The sequence below is a fragment of the Rhipicephalus microplus genome, unplaced genomic scaffold (genome assembly GCF_043290135.1).
Source record: "Rhipicephalus microplus isolate Deutch F79 unplaced genomic scaffold, USDA_Rmic scaffold_17, whole genome shotgun sequence".
Taxonomy (NCBI): domain Eukaryota; kingdom Metazoa; phylum Arthropoda; class Arachnida; order Ixodida; family Ixodidae; genus Rhipicephalus; species Rhipicephalus microplus.
Window position 1 is genome coordinate 5556198 of NW_027464590.1, and position 11642 is coordinate 5567839.

Genomic DNA, 11642 nt, shown 5'->3' on the forward strand with positions numbered 1-11642 from the left:
GAGCGGTAGGCCGCAGGCCTTGGCTCTTTCTGCCAAGTCGAGAGCATAACCTGACGGGAATCCCTCAGGCAGGCCGTCTGCCATTAGCGATGGGATTGAGGGACCATCCAGGGTGGTTCCATAGAAATTAAAGTAAACAATGATAAAAAAAGAAAAAAAGGGGGGTATTGAGAAATCACATGCTAAACCTTAGAGCCCTAAAAAGGGCTGCACTCGAGAGTGCTATTCAAGGTTTAGACGAGAAATAAATACGCCTACGGGAGTGAGCAAAAACTGCCAAAATCAAAGGACTGGGGACGGGGAAAAACACGTCTGCTCCGTGCGAGGCTCTCCGCGAGGCCCGCGTGCATGACAGTTGGTAAGAAATGAGAACCCCGCCTGGCTCCACTCTTCAACTGATCATCTCTGAGATTTCGCTCTCACCGGCCGCTACTTGGCGCGACCATCCGTGTGCATTGCGAATGGCATAAGGTCCCTAGATAAAACAAGTTTCCAAGGTAGCGACACCCTCCCTTCTCCTCCTCGCTTATTTGCCTGGAGCGCCGCCTAGAAGGTTTAAAACTTTCATCCAAAAGCGAATGTTTGGGTTCTGTTGCTACGGTGAATAGATGTAAATGAAACAAAATGGAACGAAATAAGACGTAGAATAAACAGTTAGCTTTATGAACATAAACGGCACAACACAAGAGCAAGCGGGATGTGCGTTACTCAACCGGTAACGTTGGGCAGTTCTATACTTTACACCACTAGCCATGGCGTCTCGCGTAGTACATTTTAGTTCCACGGCCGCGGTATTTCGTCCAGTTCTAACTAGTCCACTTCTCCGATTGTGTTTTGTTCGTGCTGTGACACAGTGAACGTGCTTCGTGCTGGATCCTGTAAGTGGCCACAGGGCGTGACGTTGTGACGATTGATTACAACCGGCTTGTGCACACGCAAGAGAAAAAAAAAACTATGACCAGACTGGTACGAACACTCGTCCAGCAGCACTGCGATGACGTTTTTTTTTAAATGTGCCCATTTGGACAATCGTGATGCCAAGTGATTCTGATGCGGTGCTGGGAACTTCCTGAAAAGTGAGAGTTTTACTGGTGAGGTGTATCGAAGCAGCGCGTTTCGGCTCAAGCGGGAACTGGCCAAGAGTGAAATGTTTCTGAAGGTGCGTTGATTACAATCTACAGCTGTTCTGTATTAAGGTCTTCTGTATACGTGCATACCCACATGTATTTGTACCAACTGGCATGCACTAGACACGCATTAGACACGCGCCCGGCGTTTCAATATAAACCGACAAGTGAACTCGCTTTGCAGATCCGCGTCGACATACGTTGACGGAGTTGCACGAAAGCATTCGCGTGAAATGGTTCATAGTTGCACTTAATGGTGCGCTTCATCTCGGAAAGCACGAGGTAAGTTGAAGAGAGCGAAACCATTTTCTGTTGTTTACGGCAACGCAGCATTGCTGAAAAACGCAGATATTGCAATGAACGAGCATGGCGAAACAATCATTGCTGACGTAGCGCACACCGAAACGCTCCTCGTCTTCAGTTTATGTTCTGGCTACGATTTTGTCTTTGGTCACGGCGAGAATCCGGCTGGAGCCATATGCGTATGCGTACTCGTTTTGAACCTTTTGCATAATACTAAATAACACCACCAGCCATTTGCAAGATCACGTGCAAGTAATGCACCAATTACAGACGCGGATGGTAGAGAAAAAGAGGAGTAATCGATAGAGTGAGGAGGACGGCTCGAGAACAATGAGTGACGCTACCTTGTTTCATCTAGGGACCTTAGAATGGCAGAGACTGCTGCGCCGCGCGGCGCTCGAGCCACCCCCACACAGAAACGGCTGCTGCGCCACACGGATGTGACGTCATGCATTTTCCGGTTAGGCGCTTTGTTTGAATAGTCGGGAGTGTGTAGCGGTACGTCTAGACATAACGATAAAAGCAGGTAAAATTACGCCCAAACGAAAAAGTGAACAACAATGTTAGTTAGGTTTAGCGTGACAACAATAAAAAACAGGCTTGTTTGCCATCTCAAACTGATCGGCAGCTGTGGCGTAGTCATTCTGCTTTTGGACGCCGGTTGGTGCAGACGCTGGATGGAAAGCTCGTCCCGAGCAGCGACAGTGGCCGAGCCGGCCGCGGTACAGCGTCTCCCCTCGTTCCAAAGGACTACAGGCATAGAGAAAGAAGAAAAGAAGAGCGGACACTCCGCGAAACCTGGCCTCAGGAAGTGCGTCACGACTACGTAACGAACTAGTGCTCTCACCAAACGTCAGAGGGCGCAAGCGCAAAAAAACAGTTATAATCAATGCAACAGAATTGTTTTTACAAAATAATAATTATACGCCCAAATTTGGTATGTTCTTTATACATAAAAACAATTTATTCAACACACCTTACGCGATTATTTTTCTTCAGCCGTACTGTCATAAACACCATCTACCCAGCGACAAGCCCATGCAAGACTGACAGCGAGAAGCTTTCGTCGCTTTCGTCAACGTCGGCTGCGTCGGCGTTTTCGTGCGTGAGATAACAGGTGAGGCACATTTCAAGCGAAGCTTGTTGAACGACATGTTGTTGGTCTTGTTGGGTCATTTTTTTCAGAAAACGGTTACACTTGCGCGAATAAGACACCATGCAACAAACATAGAAAGATGCACACACACACGTTGTGCTTCGAGTGTGCGAGTTCGTTTCTTACGTGGCGTCTCATTCACGCAGTTGTAACCTTTTTCTGAAGCTTGTAAGGACTGGGAGGTTCGCTAAAAAGAAATTTTGTGGCTCTATGCGGCGGCTAGACGGGAAGATTGTGCAACGTATGCAGTATAGCAAAGGCGGCACGGCGTCAAGCCGAGGCGACGCGTGCTGCGTCTGCCACGGACGCGAGCGTCTGTGCGTTGAGCGTAGCTGGGCAGCTAGGTCATAGGCTCGGTGCAAAATATTGAGAAGCATTCGCTGGGCCTCGCACGCTTCACGACGCGTTTCCCGAAGGCTCGGAACACGAATAATTCTTGGTGTGCCGGAGGCAAATCTGGACTAGCCAAGTGGCCATCTTCGTTTTTTCGCTAGCCTTGTGCCACTATTGCAAGCTGCTCACAAATTTTTTTGACGTTTCCAATATAATTTTACCGCATGAATTTCAACTACGATTTTTTTCCCAAGGTACTGCTGATACTGCGTACGTACGAAGGTGTTCTAAAGTTTCCAGGCCGCGATACCATTGCATTACAAGGGATAGCGGCCTGGAAACTTCTGAAGATCTTTGTACGTGGTCTTGACGTATATCTTTGCAAGTCAGAGTTTTATGGGTCAGAGATGTATCACTGGTTTTGTATTGTGCATCGATTAGCTAATCATTCAAAGAGTTTGTTGGTACACTTATGACGTGCACATATCTTTTTCGTAATTTGACAGCGAAGCATCCACTTACTAACATTTTCAGACCGCGCTGACGCCATGCCGTCCAGCGGTCCAAGCTACGGCAGCTACTGCTGTGTATCGTGGTGCTTCAACAATGGCAGAACCCACAAGAAGCCTGGGACGAGTTTCTTCCGCATACCACTGGACGGCAGGTGTGTTAAAGCTTTTGTATGGTTTGCATGTCTTTAGGCTTACTGTTCGTACTTGCTCAGTGAGGGTAACAATAGAAAATCACTATTCAAGCACTTCCCCTTTCAGGTGATAGTTCATTGCCAAAGCAGGATGAAAGCATGGATGCAGTATGCTGGACGCGATGATCTCCTTAGTAAGCCGGCCAGCCTATTGTACGCAACGTACAGGGTTTGCAGCGACCATTTTACTGCTGAAAGTTTCATGGACCCTGGGCACACAAGGCTTACAAGAATGGCTGTTCCCAGTGTGCAACCAGCTGCACCATGTAAGTGATTGACTGAAACTCAAATATGTGCAATAGCAGCCACTTGTATTGAATCAGTGGCGACAGTTAACCGTGAAGATCTTTGTAGCCGATGGAGAAGCCTCACTATAGTAGTAACACTTGGAAAGTCTTAAATTTTGTGAATTGTGGGCTATTTCCTTCCTAACAGCAGCTTTACATTTCTGTCGTATTTTGATGCTCTTGACCTGTGCAACGTGTTTTAAAAGACTTCAAAGGGCTATTTCACGTTATCTTCAAGCCTGAGTGCACATGTACGTATACCTTTCATCAGTGAAAGCTGCCACTGTTGATAATTCCAAAAATCACAAAATACTTGTTTCCTAGTTAGTGCCTTCTCTTTTCTTCCACGTTCGACCAATTTATGCGTTTGAAAGAGCTGTTTAAGTTTCCCCATGCTAGAAGCTTTGTAACTTGTACCAACTGCACATATATGCAGGTTCTCTGAGCGTCGCTTCAAATAGTGACTGTGACATGGCTGCAGAAGCTGCACTGCAAGGTGCGGATGAGCTTCAGTTTGTGTTATTTTAAGCCTCTTACTGATACATTGTCGTAATTTCATTTCTTCAGGACCCCCGCAGGGGCGCCTGCGCAAGTAGGCGTTTGGTGTGTAGCGACACCACGGACCCGAGCTAACGGGGGAGTTTCGGCTCCCTCCCACGCCTAGCCGTGCGTGGCTTTGCCGTGTCCGGGGAAAAGGGGATCCTGGGGGTTGAGCCGATGCTGGGTGCTTGGACCTTTAAGGCCCCCCGGCAGAGGCAACACACCCCTTTGGCCCTGGCTTCACGTAGACGGCACCCCCGGATTGACCCGCCTGGGGGGAATCGGCAGTCGCCTTTTCCTGTCTCCCCCTCAAATCGTCGTCTTTTCTCTTATTTTAAATCTTTCCTGTCCTCTACTCTCTTCCGTTGACTTCCGTGTTTCCTGGCGGCAAGGGTTAACCCTGTGTGGCTGTCCTACCTTAGATACACCATATTCGGTTATAGTGGTGGTGTACAGCTGGCGTCTGCAGGTCCTGTGCTTACAGACCCTGCAGCGTCCCCTTGTAGGACTCCATGGTGGGTGGCTGGCGCCGCTGCCGAAAATAAACCTTTTCTCATGGCTAGCTCCTTCCCCCACTCCCTGATCGCCCTCAGAAAAGAGGGCGCACCGATGAAGTATTCCAGTTTTTTGGTCACCAGAGGGTATCCTTTCCCCAATTCCACGTTATCCACACTGACACACCCGGCAAACCAGAGAGAACAATTTCACCTTTTCTTGTTTCAAAGTCTTTGGCAGAAATCTTTGGCCCAGGATATAAAGCTTCGAGAATGGCAAGTGGTGACCTCCTGTTGGAGCTCCGCGACCAGAAACAATATGAAAAATTGCCTAACCTAACGAAATTTGCAGATACCAAATTAATAGTAACCCCACACCGAACCATGAACACCACCCGTGGCGTTGTTTCAGATGATGACCTGTTAGGGCTGACGGAGGCTGAACTCCTGGAGGGTTTTAGCGAACAGAATGTCATCAACGTGAAACGAATTAGGATGAGGCGTGATGGCAAAGAAATCCAGACTAAGCACCTGATACTTACTTTCATTTCAAGTGTACTGCCCGACTCCGTTGAGGCTGGGTACATCAAGCTTCGAGTGAGGCCATATATACCGAACCCTCTCCGATGTTTCAAATGCCAGCGGTTTGGCCACAGTTCTTAGAACTGCCGAGGCCGCCTAACTTGTGCGAAATGCAGTGCTGACGAACACACATCTGATGCCTGTGAAAACTCTCCCCACTGTGCGAATTGTAACGGGGAGCATGCCGCATACTCACGGTCATGCCCAAGCTGGAAGAAAGAAAAGGAAATCGTCACGATTAAAGTAAAACAAAACATTTCAATTAAGGAGGCACGAAGGCAGGTGTACTACCTGCCAGAAACCAGCTTTGCCGAAGTGGCGCGTCAGGGGGCAGCGCCACGACGGCCCCCGGCGCCTGTCTGGCACACGCGTAGTGAGCCAGCGGTGACGCCATCCGCCCCCTCGGCGGTTGCAGCTAGTGCTGCTCCGCCATCCAAGAATGACCCACCAACCTCCGGGCTGGTGGCCGTGAAGGTCTCGTCCTTTGAGGCGAGGCCCTCAAAACAAATGCAGCGCTCGAAAGAGCGCGTGTCCAGCGCCTCGCAAGAGGCAATGGATACAACACCGAGCGTGAGGGCGCAGCCAGCGCCTAAAGATCGGCGCGACTCTGTCGACTGATCCAAAAAATAAAAATCTTGTGTCACGGCCCCTGGAAAGGGTCCGTGAGCTTACTTTCCATCCTTGAGCACAGAACACAAAACACACCTAAAATGGACACACAAATACTTCAGTGGAATGCCAGAGGCCTATTTAATAACCTAGATGATATCAAAGACTTGCTTAATGTCTATCAGCCAAGAGTGTTCTGTGTTCAAGAAACTAATTTAAAGTCGACTCCTGTGAATTTCTTAAATCAGTGTGTGGTTTTTAGTAAAGATCGAAATGGTGGCAATTTCTCTTCTGGAGGTGTGGCCATCATTGCACAAAGAAGCGTAGCATGCCAGCACATTGTGCTACAAAGCTCTCTTGAGGTTGTGGCTGTTCGCGCTATTCTATTCAACCGTCTTATATCTATCTGCTCGATCTACATAGCCCCTGACGAACCATTCAATAAAACAGAGTTCGAAAAGCTTATTGATCAGCTTCCAGAACCTTATGTGTTAATTGGAGATTTTAATGCTCACAGTTTGCTATGGGGTGATACCAAATGTGATGCGAGAGGTCGTGCAATAGAAAACTTTCTTCTCGCATCTGGAGCCTGCCTGCTCAATAAGGCAGAGCCAACATACTTCAGTACCACACACAATACATATTCATGCATAGATTTAGCCATTGGGTCACCGTCAATCTTACCTTACTTAGATTGGAAAGTTATTAATAATCCATATGGAAGTGACCATTTTCCAACTCTTTTAGTAACAAAACAACGGGATCACCGGCCGTCTTATCCCAAAAAGTGGAACTTTCATGTTGCAAACTAGGTGAAATTCAGAGAGTTATGTACACTACACTTCGAAGAGGTAGACCATTTGGAAGTAGAAGAGATGGCCAACTATATTTCGGAATATGTTCTTACTTGTGCAAAAAAGTGCATACCGCAGTCCAGGAATGATAAGGTTAACGCAAAGCCATGGTGGAATCGGGAGTGTGAAATTGCTAAAAAACGACAAAACAAAGCATGGAAGGTTCTTTCTCGCTACCCAACAGCAGAAAACTTGATAACCTTTAAAAGTTGCAAAGCGAATGGAAGGCGTGTTCGCCGTATAGCCAAACGGGAAAGCTGGACACGCTATATATCCTCAATAAACTCCTACACAGACGTCAGCAACGTTTATAATAGGGTGCATAAACTTAAAGGACAAGGCCCAAATCCCTTCCCTTTGGTGAATGACTGCGGTGATACAATAGAAGAACAGGCAAACGCTCTTGGCGAACACTTCGAGAAAATGTCAAGCTCAGAAAACTATACCACTAAGTTCTTACGCCACAAAAGCATAGCTGAAAGTGTACCTCTGTGCCGGAACAAGCCTCGATCAGACGGATACAATAAACCACTAACAGTATATGAACTGAAGCTCGCCCTTGGTTCCTGTGGAAGTTCTGCTCCTGGTTCTGATACAATTACTTATGAAATGATCAGAAACCTCCCTGATGAAACCCTGAACTGTCTTTTAGCACTTTACAACAAGATTTTCAGTACCGGCAAAATACCCTCTGCTTGGAAAGAGGCAATAGTACTACCAATCCTTAAACAGGGCAAAGATCCCTCCTCGGTTAATAGTTACAGGCCTATCGCCCTCACAAGCTGCCTACTCAAAGCGTTTGAAAAAATTATTAACCGCCGCTTGGTCTATTACTTGGAATACAATGGCATATTGGACCCGTGCCAGTCTGGTTTCCGTACAGCTAGATCCACAACTGACAATCTTGTCCTCCTCGAGTCGTATATACGTGATGCGTTTGTACACAATCAATACTGTCTGTCTGTTTTCTTCGATCTTGAGAAGGCATATGATACTGCCTGGCGATATGGAATCTTGCAAGATCTACTGTCTTTCGGTATATTTGGCAGGTTGATTACCATCTTAAAAGATTATCTGTCTCAAAGGAAGTTCCGTGTAAGAATAGGTACTGTGTTATCGCGCACATTTCTTCAAGAAAATGGAGTGCCGCAGGGAGGAGTATTAAGCTGCACACTATTTATAGTTAAAATGAACTCTCTTCGCTCTGTTATTCCACTTGCGATATCGTACTCTCTATACGTGGACGACATTCAAATTAGTTTCAAATCGTGTAACTTGACTGTATGCGAACGCCAGATACAGTTAGGTGTTAACCGACTTGCAAAATGGGCTGATGAGAATGGTTTTAAGTTTAACACTCACAAGACTATTAGTGTGCTGTTCTCGAGACGACGAGGTGTGCATCCTGACCCCTGCATACTAATGAATGGACAAAACATAGTCATCGCGAAGGAACAAAAATTTCTCGGTGTAATTTTTGATTCCAAACTCACCTTCATCCAACACATAAAACAGCTGAAGTTAAAATGTCTCAAGACCTTGAACCTTTTAAAAATTTTATCGCATCAGTCGTGGGGGACAGACAGGTACTGTCTCATATCTCTGTTTCGAAGCCTGGTTCTGTCACGCATAGACTATGGATGCATAGTATATAAGTCAGCTTCAAGGTCAGCACTGAGAATGTTGGACCCTGTATACCACCTAGGTATCCGGCTGGCTCTTGGTGCCTTCCGTACCAGCCCTATTCAGAACCTTTATGCAGAGTCAGATCAGTGGCAACTATACTATCAGCGCACGTATCTAGGAGTCAACTATGCAGTTAAGATCTTGTCTCTTAAGCAGCACCCATGTAAAGCACTTATGAACGATGTGTCTACTACCCAGTTATACCTAAACCGTCCTTCTATCGCCCCACCGTTTCCATTGGCAATAAGACCTGCAGTAGAAAACTTGCAATTTTCTTCAATGACTTAGAGGAAAGTGACCAAGTCGAACACATCCCTTCCTGGCAGCAATGTCCAGTCACTTGCGACTGGTCTTTCAAAGACATCATAAAGGAAAATTGTCCAAGTGCACTTATTGAGCAACATTTCTTGGCCCTTGAACACAAATATTGTTCAACCGCGTTATTTTCTGATGGCTTTAAATCTCAAATATCTGTATCCTGTGCAGCCTATGGACAAAACTTCTCGGACACCAGTACCATGCATACACATACCAGCATTTTCACAGCGGAAGCCTATGGTATCCTGCTTATTATACAACACATTAAACAACACAAGATACAAAAGTCTATAGTGTACACAGAATCTTTAAGTGTTGTCAGGGCCCTGTCTTGTGGCAAGTACAGCAAGAACCCTACTTTCAACAAGCTCCTTAATGAAATCTATGCAGCCTACAACTTAAAACTTTCTATTGCTATTTGCCGTGTTCCAGGTCATTCTGGAATTGCGGGCAATGAAATAGTGGACAAGAATGCACGAAAAGCCACTGGTCGGCAAACCATAGATATAACCTCTGTTCTGGGTGTAGATCTAAAACCTGTTGTACGTAGAGGTCTACGCAACCACTGGCAAGCTGAATGGGACAGAGAAGTCGACAACAAACTTCACCTTGTAAAACCCCAGCTGAGAAAAGTTATCCCCCAAAAACTCAACAGGTTTGCCGGAGTCACTCTAACACGGCTCAGAATAGGCCACACTTATGCCACACATAAACACCTTTTGACAGGCACTGATCCACCTACATGTATACACTGTAAAGAGAGTCTAACCGTTGTGCATGTCCTCATACAATGTCCTGTGCTTCACCAAGCACGACTGACCCATTTCAGGGAGCTCTATCGATATCATATCCCACTTCATCCAGCGCTGTTTTTATCACTTGATGCAGTGGTTGACCTTAAGAGACTTCTTCATTATCTTGGGAAAGTGAAATTTTTAACAATGATATCATTCCATCCTAAGCACCAGGCGGCGCCTCAAGTGTGAGGTACCCCCTGGTGCATAAAAAGTATGTCTGAGCCTTCGCAGTTCTTGCTCGGGCAAGGACTTCAACTGCGAGGGTCTTGGGTCTTGCAGACAAATTTTTCAGCACAGACTTCAGCCAGCAAAATGAAGGTTTTAGCAAAGTGACATTCTTTTTTTGAACAAAGTGACATTCTTTTAAATGTACTGCAATTTAAATGGTTCGTAGATATTTGTTTTAATTTTTACTCAAGTTTTAATTATTTGTTTTAATTTTTAAACTATTAAACGAAATGAAACACTTTTACTGGCGCTCTTTGGCCTTAGATGCCCTTGCGCCAATAAAACTTAACGTAATAATAATAATATTAATAATAATAATTTCTTCAGGACCTACGGTAGAGGCTTCTAAAAGCGGATCCCACACATTGAGGTGCCCCGATGAACAGGGTGCGTTCAGTGTCGCGATTTCTTTTTTTTTTTACCGAAATTGACTGTTGATCAAACCTCTGCAGGTGGCAGCTCCCTTGTAGCTGGTGAAAAAATTTCCGCTGACTTCGTCTTGCCGGAGAAAACCTTAACCAGTCATTCAGCTGTCACAAAAGGAACTTGTCTGACCGGTAAGTTGTATGTTCACTTCAACACCAGAGTGGATTGATATAGAGACTTCCGCAGGCCGCTCGCAAGATTGTTCCGACAGCACTGTCCGAGGCACTGAACAAGCTTCACAAAACCCTCCAGAAGACGTCTCCGCCAACAGCTCCACGCCTGAGTGCCCTAGAGAAAATGGTGACTATGCTTTATTGCAGCTGTTTTTAATGTGCTATTTTATGTTTAGGACATTCAGAGGAAACTATCCTCAAAAGGGCACTACGTGTGCACTTACAAAATGTAAGGGTGGGCTCTCAGTGGTTTTTATTTTTTTTGTGCATTGTCAACATTGTGAATGGTTTGTTTTTAGGTAGTGGAATCGAAAACTTTGCACCACAGAAAGTTGTGCACCTTGGGTCTGAAAGAGCAAGGAAAGTGCTCGTATGGGATTAGTTGTTCTTCGCTTTTACATCCATTTTTTTGTTTATTGCAGTGCGTTCCTGTGTGCCAGCGACAATGTCTCCATCAATGAAGTACAAGCAAACTATTAAACATCTGCAAGCCAAAGTAGCAGCACAGCGGAAAACTATCAAAAGACTGCGGAGACAGCCTCACCAAGCACCGTCATCGACTTCAAAGGCCCTTGAAGTTATCCGACCACACGTCACCGAGGAGGTTTTTAAACTTCTTTCTGCACATGTTCGCTTGAGGCTCAAACGCAAGGGCAAGCGGTTTCCCGTGTGGTTCAAGAAATTTGCTCTTCATTTGAACTTCCGAGGTCCGCGAGCATACCGATTTCTGGCTCCATATTTTTCTTTGCCCTCCCGGCGTTCATTAAGGAGGTGGCTAGCTAATGTAAAGATGACTCCAGGCATAATTCCAGGAATCCTTTCTTCCATTGCAACAAATACTCAAGCTTGGAATGAACGGGACCGAGTGTGCGCTTTAGTTTTCGACGAAATGGCACTCAAAAAGAATTTGTACTGTGATGCTGCAAGAGACGTTGTCCAGGGTTTTACACATGATGGCACTCATCGCACTTCAACCATCGCTGATCGAGCACTGGTTTTTCTTCTTGTTGGCGTTTCGAGAAAGTG